We start from the raw sequence: 16,316 nt of genomic DNA on the forward strand, positions 1-16,316 counted from the left end.
GCGGTGGTGTGCGGGATTGCTCCTCCGGCGACCAAAAGGACGGCGGAGAGTACCTACGTGTAGCTGGGGGCGAACCGCGTCGACTGGTGGTGGTAGTGGAGCTCGGGGTCGCCGGAATCGACGCCGGCGACAAGCCGGGCGGCTGCCGGGGTACGGGCGTGGTTGAAACCGTAGCTAGAGAGCACGGCGAGGAACGTGCGAGGGTGCTACGGGTTCCTGGCGTTGCGGTGAAGCTAATGGCTACGGTGGTGTGGCCGTTGGATGGCCGGAGCCTCGTCGGCGACGAGCTCGTGCGGCGGCGCGTACGGGTGAGCTTCGTGCGGTAGCTACAGAGCTCGAGAGAGAGAGGAGAGGATGGGAAGGTGGCCATGCTCACGGTGGTTGCGACGGAGCAGGCGGCGAGGTCGGAGGCGAGCTGTAGCAGTGGCGGCGGCGGAGGGGATCTCCGACGGTGAGCGGCGAAGGCGAGGTCGGTGGCGGAGCTTCGGGGCAACCGGGCGCTCGGGGCTCGGCTTGCTCGAAGGAGTGGGCGACGGCGGTGCTGTAGGACACGGTGGAGTGGCGCGAGGTCGACGGTGGGCGCGGCTACTCCGGTGAGGTGGCTGCGGCGGCGTCGGCCATGGTGGGAAGAAGGCGAGGGAGAGGCGATGGGGGAGAATGGCGATGTCCAGGGGCTCGGGGCGCGTCGAGGGAGGTCGGCCAGCTCATCCGCGGTGAGGGCAGCAAGCAGGTGGCGCGGTGGCGAGCTCGCGCTCGCCGGCGTCACCTCTCTGCCTGCTCTGGCGAGAGCAGGCAGTTGACTGGCGCGGGCCAGCACAGTGCTGGGCCGCCAGGTGGGCTGCCAGGTAAGTTTCTCTGCCTTCTATTCTTTTCTCTTTTTTATTTATTTCTGTACTGTGTTTTGAAATAGTAAAAATACTATTTCATTTGGAAAAATCCTGAAAATATTCTGGGGCACCTTTGAGATTATTCCCAACAGCCTAAAAATACCTTCAAGATTATTTGGGCATTTGAAAATATTTATAGCATTTAAAATGTCCAAATGCAAATACTTATGGCTTGTGCAAAAATCCAAGATGGCCTCCAAAAATATGAAACCATTTTTGGCAGAGGTTTTAGCCAAGAACAAAGGTGGTGAACATTTATGGAGGGCATTTCAGGTTCATTGAAAAGAATTTTAGTAAACCCTAGTTGTTCCAGGGGGGTGCTGGGGGTTTCTGGCATCCCCATTTCGGTTTCTGTGAAATGTAAACATGATGCAACACTCTAATGCATGAACTAACTAGGATGTGACAACTCACCCCCACTCAAAAGAATCTCGTCCCGAGATTTAGGATCCGTTGGAAAGAAGGTGGGGTACTCAAGTCGAAGACGATCCTCCCTTTCCCAGGTAGCTTCTTTCTCGGAATGGTGTGACCATTGAACTTTGAGAAACTTGATGTTTTGGCGTCGAGTGGTACGCTCGGCTTGATCAAGGATGCGAACGGGATATTCCCGATATGTGAGATTATCTTGGAGATCAAGCGTTTCGTGGTCCACTCCACGGATAGGATCCGAGAAGCAACGCCTGAGTTGAGATACGTGGAACACATCATGAACCTTGGAAAGATGCGGAGGTAGTTCCAATTGGTAGGCAACTTCTCCTTGCTTGGCAAGAATGCGAAAGGGTCCAATGTAGCGAGGGGCCAATTTGCCTTTGATACCGAATCGGTGGGTTCCCTTTAAAGGAGTCACCCGAAGGTAAGCCTTCTCGTCAAGCTCAAAAGTCATAGCCTTATGTTTGCGATCATAATGGCTCTTTTGGCGAGATTGGGCTGTTTTCAATTTCTCACGAATAATGCGAACCTGCTCTTCTGCTTCCTGGATCATATCCGGGCCAAAGAGTTGTCTTTCCCCGGTTTCTGACCAGTTAAGAGGCGTTCGACATTTTCGTCCATAGAGAACCCCGAAAGGGGCTTTGCCCAAGCTAGCTTGGTAACTATTATTATAAGCGAACTCGGCGAATGGGAGGCATTTCTCCCAATCCATGCCGAAAGAGATGACAGAAGCTCGGAGCATATCCTCCAGAATTTGATTAACTCGTTCTACCTGACCACTTGATTGAGGGTGAAAAGCGGTGCTAAAAGAGAGACGAGTTCCCATAGCATTTTGGAAACTTCCCCAAAATCGAGAGGTGAAGAGACTTCCACGGTCTGAGTTAATTTCCAATGGAACACCATGAAGAGACACTATTCGGGAGATGTACAAGTCTGCTAGCTGGCTAGCGGTTATACTCTCACGAACAGGTAGGAAGTGGGCTACTTTGGAAAGACGATCGACAACAACGAAGATAGCATTATTCCCTCTCTTGGTCCTGGGAAACCCGGTAATGAAATCCATACCGGTTTTATCCCATTTCCATTCAGGAATAGCCAGAGGCTGAAGGGTGCCAGCAGGTCGTTGATGCTCTGCTTTAACACGTCGGCAGACGTCGCAGTTACCAATGTATTGAGCAATTTCTCTCTTCATCCTAGTCCACCAAAACCTCTGGCGTAGGTCTTGATACATTTTAGTACTACCGGGATGAATGGTGAGAGGAGATTCATGAGCTTCCTTAAGGATCAATCGCCTCAGGTTGCGTACCTTGGGAACCACTAGACGGTCTCCAAAGAACACGACACCTTGGTCATCAACGGAGAAACAATCCGCAACTCCTTTCTTGATGTTTCTCTTAATACGGGAGATCCCCGGATCTACCTTCTGAGCTTTGATGATCTGATCCGTAAGGGTAGGTTTCGCCACCAGGGTGGATAGAATCCTTGAGGAACAATGTGAAGGTTAAGCTTACAGAATTCCTCGTGGAGAAGTGGTTGACTTTGTTGTAACATCAAGTTGTTACAATAGGATTTACGGCTTAGCGCGTCAGCCATGACGTTGGCTTTGCCCGGGGTGTAAGTTATTCCTAAGTCGTAGTCTGAGATCAACTCAACCCAACGTCTTTGCCTGAGATTCAGATCCGGTTGGGTGAAGATGTATTTCAGACTCTGGTGGTCGGTGAAAATCTCGCAACGATTACCGAGAAGGTAATGTCGCCATGTTTTGAGTGCATGGACTACGGCTGCAAGCTCTAGATCATGTGTGGGATAATTATCCTCATGTGGACGCAACTGTCGGGAAGCGTAGGCAATCACATGACGGTCTTGCATGAGTATGCAACCTAGTCCTTGTCGCGAGGCGTCGCAATAGATAACAAAGTCCTTAGAGAAATCTGGTGGTACGAGTACGGGGGCAGATGTCAGGCGTCTTTTCAGTTCCTGAAAGCTGAACTCGCACTGTGGGGTCCACTCGAACTTTTATCTTTCTTGAGGAGTTCGGTTAGAGGTTTAGCAACCTTGGAGAAGTTCTCGACGAAGCGACGGCAGTAGCTCGCTAAGCCAAGGAAACTCCGAACTTGTTTAACCGTTTCAGGGGGAGTCCAGTCAAGGATGGCTTGAACTCGCTCGGGATTGACAGCAATACCTTTACCAGAGATCACGTGGCCTAGGTAGGTCACTTCTGGCAACCAGAATTCACACTTGGAGAATTTAGCATAAAGGCGATGCTCTCGAAGTTTCGTTAGTACTAGCCTTAGATGCTCGGCATGTTCTGCCTCGTTCTTGGAGTAGATGAGTATATCATCGAGGTATACTACGACGAATTTATCCAAATACTCCATGAAGATTGAGTTCATTAACCAAGAGAAGGTGGCTGGAGCATTGGTTAACCCGAAGGACATGACTGTATACTCGTATTGGCCATAACGAGTAACAAAGGCCGTTTTAGGAATGTCCCCGTTCTTGATTTTGATTTGATGGTAGCCCAACCTCAAATCCATTTTAGAGAAGACTAAGGATCCAGCGAGCTGATCATACAGGTCGTTGATCCTAGGAAGCGGATACTTGTTCTTGATTGTGACTAGGTTGACGGGTCGGTAATCTACAACCATCCGATCCGTACCATCCTTCTTCTTGACGAAGAGGACGGGGCAAGCCCACGGAGAAGAACTAGGACGGATGAAACCCTTTTTCAAGGACTCATCGAGTTGTTTCTTAAGCTCGGCTAGCTCTAGGGGTGCCATCTTATAGGGTCTTCTAGAGATTGGGACGGTTCCTGGAACGAGGTCTATCACGAACTCAACATCCCTGTCAGGTGGAATACCTGGCAGTTCTTCAGGGAAGACATCCGGGAAGTCACGGACTACCGGCACATCTTCGAGGTCTGGAAGAGGGTTGGCATTTAATGAGTAGAGCTGACGTTTAGACACTCGGGTCAAAACATTGACTGTCTTGCCCGACGGATGGGTAAATTGAACAGTGCTAGTAGAGCAATCAATTTTAGCATAATGGGCTGACATCCAGTCCATACCCAAGATGATGTTTATGTCCGAGGACTTGAGAGCTATTAGTGATGCAAGGAAGACCAGTCTGTCAACAAGAATTTCATTGCCATGGCTTATCTTAGAGGTTTGCCACTTAGAACCAGGGGTTTGTATTACCATGGAAGTGGGCATGTCGCAGAATGTGGTGTTGTGTAATCGAGCATAGCTCTCAAAGATAAATGAATGAGATGCTCCAGTATCGAAAAGAACAGTTGCCGGATGGCAATTAACAAGGAGCGTACCAAGGACGACGTTGGGATCCTCATGAGTTTCTTCAGCTGAAACATAGTTGACATGGCCACGTGCAGTGGTGGCTGGCTTGGCGTAGTAAGTCTTTCCTGCTGGCTTACCACGGCCAACGGACTGTCCAGGTTGATTGAGGTTGTTTCGGGGGCACTCGCGCAGATAGTGACCCGTTTCTCCACACTTGAAGCATGTCACAATATTGGGGCGTGGAGCAGCATTAGCAGCGGGGCCACCATAAACCTTGGGCGGTGCATGCTGCTGGTTGGGGCGAGGCGCCTCGAAGGATGGCCTCGGAGTGAACCTGGGTGGCAGAGCAGTATTTGGAATCCAGACCCGGCGCTTCTGGGATCCGGAGCCAGATGAGGAACCAAAATCACGAGAGTGCTTGCGTGTAGCGTCATAGTCAGTTTGTCCTGTCTCGGCACTGATGGCCTTATTGACCAACTTCTGGAAAGAGGTGCACTCATGCAGACGGAGATCACGGCGAAGCTCGGGGCTAAGTCCCTTGCGGAACCTTGCCTGCTTCTTGGCGTCGGTGGATACCTCTTCAGAAGCATAGCGTGCTAGATTTCCAAACTCACGGCTGTATGCATCCACGGTCAGTCTGCCTTGGGTGAAGTTGCAGAATTCCTCCCTCTTACGATCCATGAGACCCTCCGGAATGTGATGCTCACAGAAAGCCTCACTGAATTCAGCCCAAGTAGTGATTTGGCCAGCTGGGCGCATAGCCTCAAAGTTCTCCCACCAAAGGCTAGCAGGGCCTTCGAGGTGATAGGCAGCGTAGGTAACCTTATCAGCTTCGGCTACATTGGAAGAACGTAGCTTATGGGTGATGCTGCGAAGCCAATCATCCGCATCAAGGGGCTCGACGGAGTGGTTGAACTTCGGTGGGTACAGCTTGATAAAGTCATTGATGGACACCAGGTCGTTCCTCTGGTGACGTGCAGTATTCTGCTCAATTCGCTCTAGCAAGCGGTTAGTCTCACGCTTGTTTCTTTCTGCCTCCAGCATAACTTCGGCTAGTGAAGGCGGTTGGGGCAGATCCTCCGCCCTGGCTGCATTGGCTTCATCCTGCGCCTGGACAGCAGGGTTGTTGCGGGTGTTAACCATCCTAGGAGAAACAAAGCAGCGGTTTAGACGAGGATGGCTAAATCTTGATAGGGAAAAGCGGAATGTAATGGATAACACGGAATGCAGAGATGACCATCAGTATGACATGGTAGCATAGCTACATACATACACCAACGGTCATACACGCCATACATAGTTTAGTACAAGCCCAGGCTAAGGTACAACTACGATGAAAGACGATACATCTCATCAGAGGCATTCCAAGCTCCTATACATTATTTTTTTCTACACCTCCGGAACGTGATACACACCAAGTCGTATCCCACAAGACACGCAGGACTGTGGAGATTACAACTGTTACATTACTAGTAGAACTACTACCAACTCAGACGTCCCCGTAGTAATCCTCATAGAAGTCACCACCATGTCCTGGAAGCTGAACATGATCATCCGGAAACAGACGGTCCTGTGGAGCCCGCGGTCCATAGGGACTCGGGTGTGGCCTTGGTCCAACAAACGGTGGCAGACGGGGTCCACAAGGAGGGGTGATGCCTCCTACATCACGCCATTCCATACATTCTGGCAGACCAGATCGCACGGGGTATATATCCCTCATGTCCATAAACCCAGCTTGCACGGCAGGTGCAAACCGTGTCAGGGTGGCCCAGTGATCAGCACGAGCATTAAAGAGCTCCATTCGCAAGGCACGATTCTCACGGTCCTTGTCCTCAAGCATCTCGGTGGTGGTACAGAGTAGTGAGCCCTCATGGGTAGAATCACAGTAAGTGGCCTGATAGTACCCCCGTGCCCCAGGGAGTGCTGCTGGCATATAGCAGAAGTCGGTGTTCTGAAGCAAGGCAGTTCTGGCTCGCATGATAGTCATCATTGAGTAAGCTGCGTCCTGCACGGACATCTCGACAGTAACCCCAAGTCCATAAGAGCAATGGAGGGGTTCAGTGGCTTCAGGGTAGGATGGGTAAATCCTGACGGTGCAAAGATATTGACTTTGATTAAAGTCTCGGAACTGCTCCTCGACGGTATACTCGGGATACCAACGATAGCCTGTCTCAACCATCACTCGGACCAACATGGCCGTGTGACCAGGTACGCCGATGCACCGGGTCAGACGAACCACTTGGTTCTGGGAACGGGTGGCCATCTGAAAGCACGAAATAATGCAAGGCATTAGTATTTCTAGGAGAATTCGGACAGCATAACGGCTGTAAATGCTCGAGAAAGGATTTGAGACATTCGCAACAGTTTGCAATACCACTCAACAACATCATGTCAAGGTTCTGGTTCAACCGACAACATACCAAGGTAATAGAAACTGAACCGAAGCATGGAACCAACAATCCTATAAGTTACTACGGACTAGTAACACGTGAACCTGATAGAGAGGAGAGAGCCTAGTCCTTAACCCGCGTAGAATGAGAAGAGTATGACTCAGATCAGAGGGCATGAGGTAAGGAGTAAAAGCACCTTACGTTCCCTCCCACAATCAATTCCCCTACATATAACTAAAGCATTTCTAGACTCGACATCAACCAGTTTGGCTTATCGCACCTACAGGCAGTCCGGCTCTGATGCCAACGCTGTCAGGACCCCGATTCCAAATCACACCGATCTAGCCTGTAACACCTCATATAACATTGCGGCCTCACGCACGGTACTCCCACGGGTGTCGCCTTACCATGGCCCGGGACCGTTTGCGCCTTTTGGCTCACGTATATGATAATGTCGCTAGCATCCATATGACAGAGAACCCGGGCCGACATGGCTAGTCGTGAACCCAAAGCGGCACTAACGTATGGGGACAGGCATACATGAATCAACATCGAACGTGTCGGTCAGCAGCGTGTGATTCCGGGCTGTAGCACTGGGCTAACAGGACTCCGGGAACCCGGGCTGTAGCAGGCTAGGCAGGACTCCGGATGTCACCGCGTGACATTTCCCCGAAGGGACAGACACAGGAACGATATGATTCACATGCCGGCCAGTCAGGTGTCGAGAGCAGTAGTGCTGGGCTAGCAGGACTCCTGTGAACCGGGCTGTAGCGGACTACTATGGCTCAAGGAGGCACCAGACTACATTTCCCCATAAGAGAGGCTGCTAAAGATAAACAACTAGATTGTCGGATCCCACACATACCAAGCATTTCAAACATACACACAATATGCTCGATATGTGCAAATACAACATGGCATCACAACAAAACTCTACAACTCAAAGTACTTTATTTAAAGGGCTCCGGAGAGCCTTACATAACTTGTTCATACAGATAGGGGTCACATGACCCGACACTCAAGTCATACAATCATACAAGAACATGCGGAAGCAAACTGTCTGGGTACAGACACTAGAAAGAAAGAAGGCTTGACGAAGCCTGTCTATCTACATAGGCCCTTCACAAGCCTAGATCACCACCTGGGTGGCAAGTCACTCGTCGTCGTCGAGTTCTACATAGAACCCATCAGAAGGGGTGGTGTTGTCGTCTGAAAACAGTAATTAAAGCAACATGAGTACAAAGGTACTCAGCAAGTCTTACAACAGATCCTACTATACATGTTCATTCTCAAGAAGGTAGTGGGGTTATTGCAGCAAGCCAGCTTTGACTCTTGGCTAAGCTATCCTACGATACACCACTTGTGAAATAGTTTTCGCACACGAGTCCACTAATCACCATCTCAATACTCCACCGTGGATCCTCCCTCGTCATCCCACGAGAGGGCCATCCGCGGTACTCACACTTATCTTGAGGCTTTTAGTAGTATCCATTTACTTGTCTATGAACTACATAAGCGACCAAGTAGTCCTTTACCGCGGACGCGGCTATTCGAATAGTTTCATACCCTGCAGGGGTGTACTTCGTCACACACACTCTCACCACTTATCGTCGCTACACGACGTGTACTCGGCAACCTTCAAGCGGAAGCCCAACGTGGGTGTCGGCCACAGCCTACCTAAACACTCGAGTCTCTAGTCCAGGTTTATCGCCTATTTAGGTTCCATCCGCAGGGAGTCCGGCCGAGGTTTCCACATACGGCCCCAAACGATGTGTGCAGGGTTCCCGGACACCAAACGGGCGACTCGGTACACCGTGCCACGAGCCTACCGCATCACAGCCCACCCCTTGGTCAGCGCTGTCCACGGCCTCCAGCTTACTACAAACACCAGAAACTACGTGCAACTCCTGGACAGAGGACAAGGGTGAATAAGAAGCCGAGGGGGTCCATTGGTTTCGGGCCCAATGTGTGGTAGTAGCTGAATCTTAAATCATGCATACAGATCTCAGTTCTTAGGGACGGTCTCAATGAAACAACCCACCATGTACTCCTACATGGCCTCCCATCGATACCTTTACCAAATCGTATTCAACACTTTACTCCCTTTACCGACACACACACGTTCACTCTAGTGCATCACCCTGATGAGCCAGACCTGACACAACTCTAAGCATAGCAAGCATAGCATTGTAGGAACACACAACATGGCTCAATCAACTCCTACACATGCTAGTGGGTTTCATCTAGTTACTGTGGCAATGACAGGTCATGCAAAGGAAAGTGGGTTCAACTACCGCAACACACAGCAGTTTGAATCGCGTTGTCTTAATGCAGTAAAGGAGAGCAGAGGCGAGAAGACGGGTTTGTATCGAAATGATCAATGGGTTGCTTGCCTGACGGAGTGGTGGTGGGATACTGCCCTTCAGTTGGATACTCGTGAATATCCTCGGAGGCAGGACCTACCGCGATGAGCATACCGAAGCACAATCAACACCAAGCAAGTGCAACAATATGATGCATGCATGAGACATGGCAAGATGGATGTGTTGGGCTAATGCAACTAAGACCAGATGGGTTTGGACTAATTTGAATCAAAGATTCAAATTCCAAGTTCATAAATGGCCCATATTAATGCTTTATCTTGTTCTGTATAAAACAGTAGGTTAACTTGCTTAATCATGCATGAAACCAGTACAGATGGATAGAATGGATTTTTCTGATCATTTTTCATATATAAATCTTTTCATTCTGAGCTATAGACTATTTTCTATGATTTTTTGAAGTTTGTGATAATTTCTGGAATTTCCAATATAAGAATAATTCCAGTAAATGCTTTACTGCGTCAGTCTGACGTCAGTGTGACGTCAGCAAGTCAACGGGGTCGTCCAGGTCAAACCTGACGTGTGGGTCCCCTGTGTCAGTGTCACTGTTAGGTAATTAGTTATTTAGAATTAGTTTTAACTCTAACCCAGATTTATTTAGCAGGCGGGCCCCACTTGTCAGTGACCCTGGGGGTCAACCCGTGGTCAAACCACGCTGACTCGCCGGCGTTTAGCCGCCGGCGACGTCCAGACGCGGCGGTGGTGTGCAGGATTGCTCCTCCGGCGACCAAAAGGACGGCGGAGAGTACCTACGTGTAGCTGGGGGCGAACCGCGTCGACTGGTGGTGGTAGTGGAGCTCGGGGTCGCCGGAATCGACGCCGGCGACAAGCCGGGCGGCTGCCGGGGTACGGGCGTGGTTGAAACCGTAGCTAGAGAGCACGGCGAGGAACGTGCGAGGGTGCTACGGGTTCCTGGCGTTGCGGTGAAGCTAATGGCTACGGTGGTGTGGCCGTTGGATGGCCGAAGCCTCGTCGGCGACGAGCTCGTGCGGCGACGCGTACGGGTGAGCTTCGTGCGGTAGCTACAGAGCTCGAGAGAGAGAGGAGAGGATGGGAAGGTGGCCATGCTCACGGTGGTTGCGACGGAGCAGCCGGCGAGGTCGGAGGCGAGCTGTAGCAGTGGCGACGGCGGAGGGGATCTCCGACGGTGAGCGGCGAAGGCGAGGTCGGTGGCGGAGCTTCGGGGCAACCGGGCGCTCGGGGCTCGGCTTGCTCGAAGGAGTGGGCGACGGCGGTGCTGTAGGACACGGTGGAGTGGCGCGAGGTCGACGGTGGGCGCGGCTACTCCGGTGAGGTGGCTGCGGCGGCGTCGGCCATGGTGGGAAGAAGGCGAGGGAGAGGCGATGGGGGAGAATGGCGATGTCCAGGGGCTCGGGGCGCGTCGAGGGAGGTCGGCCAGCTCATCCGCGGCGAGGGCAGCAAGCAGGTGGCGTGGTGGCGAGCTCGCGCTCGCCGGCGTCACCTCTCTGCCTGCTCTGGCGAGAGCAGGCAGCTGACTGGCGCGGGCCAGCACAGTGCTGGGCCGCCAGGTGGGCTGCCAGGTAAGTTTCTCTGCCTTCTATTCTTTTCTCTTTTTTATTTATTTCTGTACTGTGTTTTGAAATAGTAAAAATACTATTTCATTTGGAAAAATCCTGAAAATATTCTGGGGCACCTTTGAGATTATTCCCAACAGCCTAAAAATACCTTCAAGATTATTTGGGCATTTGAAAATATTTATAGCATTTAAAATGTCCAAATGCAAATACTTATGGCTTGTGCAAAAATCCAAGATGGCCTCCAAAAATATGAAACCATTTTTGGCAGAGGTTTTAGCCAAGAACAAAGGTGGTGAACATTTATGGAGGGCATTTCAGGTTCATTGAAAAGAATTTTAGTAAACCCTAGTTGTTCCAGGGGGGTGCTGGGGGTTTCTGGCATCCCCATTTCGGTTTCTGTGAAATGTAAACATGATGCAACACTCTAATGCATGAACTAACTAGGATGTGACAACTCACCCCCACTCAAAAGAATCTCGTCCCGAGATTTAGGATCCGTTGGAAAGAAGGTGGGGTACTCAAGTCGAAGACGATCCTCCCTTTCCCAGGTAGCTTCTTTCTCGGAATGGTGTGACCATTGAACTTTGAGAAACTTGATGTTTTGGCGTCGAGTGGTACGCTCGGCTTGATCAAGGATGCGAACGGGATATTCCCGATATGTGAGATTATCTTGGAGATCAAGCGTTTCGTGGTCCACTCCACGGATAGGATCCGAGAAGCAACGCCTGAGTTGAGATACGTGGAACACATCATGAACCTTGGAAAGATGCGGAGGTAGTTCCAATTGGTAGGCAACTTCTCCTCGCTTGGCAAGAATGCGAAAGGGTCCAATGTAGCGAGGGGCCAATTTGCCTTTGATACCGAATCGGTGGGTTCCCTTTAAAGGAGTCACCCGAAGGTAAGCCTTCTCGTCAAGCTCAAAAGTCATAGCCTTATGTTTGCGATCATAATGGCTCTTTTGGCGAGATTGGGCTGTTTTCAATTTCTCACGAATAATGCGAACCTGCTCTTCTGCTTCCTGGATCATATCCGGGCCAAAGAGTTGTCTTTCCCCGGTTTCTGACCAGTTAAGAGGCGTTCGACATTTTCGTCCATAGAGAACCCCGAAAGGGGCTTTGCCCAAGCTAGCTTGGTAACTATTATTATAAGCGAACTCGGCGAATGGGAGGCATTTCTCCCAATCCATGCCGAAAGAGATGACAGAAGCTCGGAGCATATCCTCCAGAATTTGATTAACTCGTTCTACCTGACCACTTGATTGAGGGTGAAAAGCGGTGCTAAAAGAGAGACGAGTTCCCATAGCATTTTGGAAACTTTCCCAAAATCGAGAGGTGAAGAGACTTCCACGGTCTGAGTTAATTTCCAATGGAACACCATGAAGAGACACTATTCGGGAGATGTACAAGTCTGCTAGCTGGCTAGCGGTTATACTCTCACGAACAGGTAGGAAGTGGGCTACTTTGGAAAGACGATCGACAACAACGAAGATAGCATTATTCCCTCTCTTGGTCCTGGGAAACCCGGTAATGAAATCCATACCGATTTTATCCCATTTCCATTCAGGAATAGCCAGAGGCTGAAGGGTGCCAGCAGGTCGTTGATGCTCTGCTTTAACACGTCGGCAGACGTCGCAGTTACCAATGTATTGAGCAATTTCTCTCTTCATCCTAGTCCACCAAAACCTCTGGCGTAGGTCTTGATACATTTTAGTACTACCGGGATGAATGGTGAGAGGAGATTCATGAGCTTCCTTAAGGATCAATCGCCTCAGGTTGCGTACCTTGGGAACCACTAGACGGTCTCCAAAGAACACGACACCTTGGTCATCAACGGAGAAACAATCCGCAACTCCTTTCTTGATGTTTCTCTTAATACGGGAGATCCCCGGATCTACCTTCTGAGCTTTGATGATCTGATCCGTAAGGGTAGGTTTCGCCACCAGGGTGGATAGAATCCTTGAGGAACAATGTGAAGGTTAAGCTTACAGAATTCCTCGTGGAGAAGTGGTTGACTTTGTTGTAACATCAAGTTGTTACAATAGGATTTACGGCTTAGCGCGTCAGCCATGACATTGGCTTTGCCCGGGGTGTAAGTTATTCCTAAGTCGTAGTCTGAGATCAACTCGACCCAACGTCTTTGCCTGAGATTCAGATCCGGTTGGGTGAAGATGTATTTCAGACTCTGGTGGTCGGTGAAAATCTCGCAACGATTACCGAGAAGGTAATGTCGCCATGTTTTGAGTGCATGGACTACGGCTGCAAGCTCTAGATCATGTGTGGGATAATTATCCTCATGTGGACGCAACTGTCGGGAAGCGTAGGCAATCACATGACGGTCTTGCATGAGTATGCAACCTAGTCCTTGTTGCGAGGCGTCGCAATAGATAACAAAGTCCTTAGAGAAATCTGGTGGTACGAGTACGGGGGCAGATGTCAGGCGTCTTTTCAGTTCCTGAAAGCTGAACTCGCACTGTGGGGTCCACTCGAACTTTTATCTTTCTTGAGGAGTTCGGTTAGAGGTTTAGCAACCTTGGAGAAGTTCTCGACGAAGCGACGGCAGTAGCTCGCTAAGCCGAGGAAACTCCGAACTTGTTTAACCGTTTCAGGGGGAGTCCAGTCAAGGATGGCTTGAACTCGCTCGGGATTGACAGCAATACCTTTACCAGAGATCACGTGGCCTAGGTAGGTCACTTCTGGCAACCAGAATTCACACTTGGAGAATTTAGCATAAAGGCGATGCTCTCGAAGTTTCGTTAGTACTAGCCTTAGATGCTCGGCATGTTCTGCCTCGTTCTTGGAGTAGATGAGTATATCATCGAGGTATACTACGACGAATTTATCCAAATACTCCATGAAGATTGAGTTCATTAACCGAGAGAAGGTGGCTGGAGCATTGGTTAACCCGAAGGACATGACTGTATACTCGTATTGGCCATAACGAGTAACAAACGCCGTTTTAGGAATGTCCCCGTTCTTGATTTTGATTTGATGGTAGCCCAACCTCAAATCCATTTTAGAGAAGACTGAGGATCCAGCGAGCTGATCATACAGGTCGTTGATCCTGGGAAGCGGATACTTGTTCTTGATTGTGACTAGGTTGACGGGTCGGTAATCTACAACCATCCGATCCGTACCATCCTTCTTCTTGACGAAGAGGACGGGGCAAGCCCACGGAGAAGAACTAGGACGGATGAAACCCTTTTTCAAGGACTCATCGAGTTGTTTCTTAAGCTCGGCTAGCTCTAGGGGTGCCATCTTATAGGGTCTTCTAGAGATTGGGACGGTTCCTGGAATGAGGTCTATCACGAACTCAACATCCCTGTCAGGTGGAATACCTGGCAGTTCTTCAGGGAAGACATCCGGGAAGTCACGGACTACCGGCACATCTTCGAGGTCTGGAAGAGGGTTGGCATTTAATGAGTAGAGCTGACGTTTAGACACTCGGGTCAAAACATTGACTGTCTTGCCCGACGGATGGGTAAATTGAACAGTGCTAGTAGAGCAATCAATTTTAGCATAATGGGCTGACATCCAGTCCATACCCAAGATGATGTTTATGTCCGAGGACTTGAGAGCTATTAGTGATGCAAGGAAGACCAGTCTGTCAACAAGAATTTCATTGCCATGGCTTATCTTAGAGGTTTGCCACTTAGAACCAGGGGTTTGTATTACCATGGAAGTGGGCATGTCGCAGAATGTGGTGTTGTGTAATCGAGCATAGCTCTCAGAGATAAATGAATGAGATGCACCAGTATCGAAAAGAACAGTTGCCGGATGGCAATTAACAAGGAGCGTACCAAGGACGACGTTGGGATCCTCATGAGTTTCTTCAGCTGAAACATAGTTGACATGGCCACGTGCAGTGGTGGCTGGCTTGGCGTAGTAAGTCTTTCCTGCTGGCTTACCACGGCCAACGGACTGTCCAGGTTGATTGAGGTTGTTTCGGGGGCACTCGCGCAGATAGTGACCCGTTTCTCCACACTTGAAGCATGTCACAATATTGGGGCGTGGAGCAGCATTAGCAGCGGGGCCACCATAAACCTTGGGCGGTGCATGCTGCTGGTTGGGGCGAGGCGCCTCGAAGGATGGCCTCGGAGTGAACCTGGGTGGCAGAGCAGTATTTGGAATCCAGACCCGGCGCTTCTGGGATCCGGAGCCAGATGAGGAACCAAAATCACGAGAGTGCTTGCGTGTAGCGTCATAGTCAGTTTGTCCTGTCTCGGCACTGATGGCCTTATTGACCAACTTCTGGAAAGAGGTGCACTCATGCAGACGGAGATCACGGCGAAGCTCGGGGCTAAGTCCCTTGCGGAACCTTGCCTGCTTCTTGGCGTCGGTGGATACCTCTTCAGAAGCATAGCGTGCTAGATTTCCAAACTCACGGCTGTATGCATCCACGGTCAGTCTGCCTTGGGTGAAGTTGCAGAATTCCTCCCGCTTACGATCCATGAGACCCTCCGGAATGTGATGCTCACGGAAAGCCTCACTGAATTCAGCCCAAGTAGTGATTTGGCCAGCTGGGCGCATAGCCTCAAAGTTCTCCCACCAAAGGCTAGCAGGGCCTTCGAGGTGATAGGCAGCGTAGGTAACCTTATCAGCTTCGGCTACATTGGAAGAACGTAGCTTATGGGTGATGCTGCGAAGCCAATCATCCGCATCAAGGGGCTCGACGGAGTGGTTGAACTTCGGTGGGTACAGCTTGATAAAGTCATTGATGGACACCAGGTCGTTCCTCTGGTGACGTGCAGTATTCTGCTCAATTCGCTCTAGCAAGCGGTTAGTCTCACGCTTGTTTCTTTCTGCCTCCAGCATAACTTCGGCTAGTGAAGGCGGTTGGGGCAGATCCTCCGCCCTGGCTGCATTGGCTTCATCCTGCGCCTGGACAGCAGGGTTGTTGCGGGTGTTAACCATCCTAGGAGAAACAAAGCAGCGGTTTAGACGAGGATGGCTAAATCTTGATAGGGAAAAGCGGAATGTAATGGATAACACGGAATGCAGAGATGACCATCAGTATGACATGGTAGCATAGCTACATACATACACCAACGGTCATACACGCCATACATAGTTTAGTACAAGCCCAGGCTAAGGTACAACTACGATGAAAGACGATACATCTCATCAGAGGCATTCCAAGCTCCTATACATTATTTTTTTCTACACCTCCGGAACGTGATACACACCAAGTCGTATCCCACAAGACACGCAGGACTGTGGAGATTACAACTGTTACATTACTAGTAGAACTACTACCAACTCAGACTTCCCCGTAGTAATCCTCATAGAAGTCACCACCATGTCCTGGAAGCTGAACATGATCATCCGGAAACAGACGGTCCTGTGGAGCCCGCGGTCCATAGGGACTCGGGTGTGGCCTTGGTCCAACAAACGGTGGCAGA

Source organism: Aegilops tauschii, chromosome 6, assembly GCF_002575655.3.
Source record: "Aegilops tauschii subsp. strangulata cultivar AL8/78 chromosome 6, Aet v6.0, whole genome shotgun sequence".
In the NCBI taxonomy this organism is placed as follows: Eukaryota; Viridiplantae; Streptophyta; class Magnoliopsida; order Poales; family Poaceae; genus Aegilops; species Aegilops tauschii.